Source organism: Chinchilla lanigera, unplaced genomic scaffold (assembly GCF_000276665.1).
Source record: "Chinchilla lanigera isolate Chin_1 unplaced genomic scaffold, ChiLan1.0 scaffold00139, whole genome shotgun sequence".
Classification (NCBI taxonomy): Eukaryota; Metazoa; Chordata; class Mammalia; order Rodentia; family Chinchillidae; genus Chinchilla; species Chinchilla lanigera.
This window is the reverse complement of record NW_004955540.1, coordinates 390,049-392,179: the sequence shown is the minus strand read 5'-3', so window position 1 is coordinate 392,179 and position 2,131 is coordinate 390,049. Positions and strand designations below refer to the sequence as shown.

The 2,131-nt window shown below is 50.1% G+C and overlaps 1 pseudogene; it reads right to left on the bottom strand.

The window, feature by feature from the left end:
- Positions 1-273: 273 nt before the first annotated feature.
- On the bottom strand, positions 274-1,719 carry LOC102011808 (annotated as a pseudogene).
- Between the last annotated feature and the right edge of the window lie 412 nt (positions 1,720-2,131).

The following is a 2,131-nucleotide window of genomic DNA, read 5'->3' as shown; positions in this document are numbered from 1 at the left end:
AGGAAAAGGAAAATTCTCAAACAATTTGCATACAAAAAGCCTTTTCTTCCTATGTGTGCTCTCCATGTAAGTGCTCAATTGTGCTTCCATTTTAAAAATTTGAGAAAACAGTTTAAAGACTTCTGAGGAACATATGATTTACTTAATTTGCATCTGAAACTTTTTTTTTCAGGTGACACATTTATTGAATACTATGTTTAGAGACTATTAAGAGCCACAAGTGAGTGAAGCAGAGGTAGAAGCCCACAACTCAGGTAGGATCTGGAGGAGAGGTTAGCTGAAGAATCCATGGGAGTCATTTGGTATAAACGGCTTCATCCTACTTGGACCCTGCAAAACCGTAGGCACATCTTCTCCCGGTGAAAGTCCTTGGGGCCCTCCATGCTGTCCTCATGGCTCTAGGTCTCCAGTAGATGTCTACAAGCATGCACAGCCACTGCAGCTGGCTGGTGAAGAGCTGCTGATTGGGCTGAGGCCACAGAGCTCCTTGTAGTGCACTGACTTTGCTTCATGCCCCAAAAGTTCTCATGTTGGTGGTTTTCTCGCCTTTCCAGTTCAGATGGAGCTGGAATGTGGGTGGGATGTTGGAGAGTTCAAGACTATGGCAGCCTGGAGTTTCACTGCGTCCACTTCAGTGAGTGCTGTGTAGTAGAGATTGGTGTCCCTGGCCAGTCCTGTCCCCATAGTGTCCTCTGCAAAGTGCAGGTGGATATCATCCTCATAAGCAGCTGTCACCCACTTCACCAGGCAGAAGACAGCTTGGCAATTGGCAATTGCTGGTAACTGGCACAACCCCATATTCCAGGGACACAAACTGTTGCGGGGCAGACAGCTCTGAGCCTGGTCTTCAGCAGCTTCATAGGGGTCTCCATGTGGCTGGAGCTCAGTGGGTGATCAGCAATCACCGTGTGCTAAGGTTGCAATTTGGGGAAGTAGAGGCCTCCAGCTTCTGGACCCACAGATAAGGATATTCTAGGGCAAGTACTTAGTCTCTCAAAGTCAAAATGCCAACTTTTTCAAACTGATCCTGATTGGCTGGGTGTGAAGTTTTCCTTCTGTGATTGCCAGGATACAAGCAGTTCAGGGCCGAGTGAGCAGACAGTGAGTCCCTGCATTGACAGGGATGATCAGCTCTGTGCAGTTGACACATTGGCTTCCACAGTCAGGATGATGAGGCTAGGGAGGCAATGGAAAGTCAGGTGGGCCTTGCTGTCATCTTTGCAGTTCAGGTCAATCATGACAGTCAGAGGGTGTCTGTGCAGCATCTCCATGCACTTGTCATCCAGCTGAACTCCGGTGTGGGTCTCTGCCCCAATTTGGCGCTGAGCTGCTCCCATCATCTTGGTAGTGCTCAGGAGGCTTGACAGAGCCTTGGCTTCATCCACTCTGCCTTTGATGGCCACAGACAAGGTCTTAACACAGGCTTACACAGGTGGCCTGCACAAAGAGAATGTAGCAGGGAGGTGGCAGGTGTCTGGGTGTTGCAGGTTGCTTGTGAGCCTGGTCAAATGGCATGAGCTGGAGCTCCTGCATGGGGAGGGAAGCCCACATGGTGCTGCTAAGCTGATGCTGACAGTTGCCTGAGCACTCCTTCCTCACCTTAGTCTCCTTGAGGATTGAATCCTTGCTGAACAGCACTCTCATTACCTCCCTGTCAGGCTTTTCTGCAGCTCCAGTTCCCAGTGCAATGTGCCAGGGTCTGCTGTGAGCAGCTCTCATGGTAACTCTGGCTTTGCTGACATGTGGTGGTGCCTCCTTGTAAAACTCCTCTAGATTGACTGATCTGTTTCTTCATGCTTTGACTCAGACTCCAGACGTGCATGATCTTCTGCAGGTGCATCACCTCGTACTGCAGGTGCCATAGCTGCAGGTGATAGGCATCTCATTCTTGCTTGGTCCCATGGGTCTGGTCTCTTCCATTCTTCACTCTGATGTGGGCTCATCAGTCAGGCTCCTTTAGAGTCATGAAATGCACACAGCTCTGGGTCCCGCATTCTCCAATTTCCACATCCTTGATGAGGCTGTACTTCAGGTCCTGGGTCTCAGCCATCAGCCCCTTAGCTCCTGGCATGTGCACTTGTGCAGCTCATAGTCTCTGCCAAGGTCCTGCAGTCCTCCTTGACTCTGCACT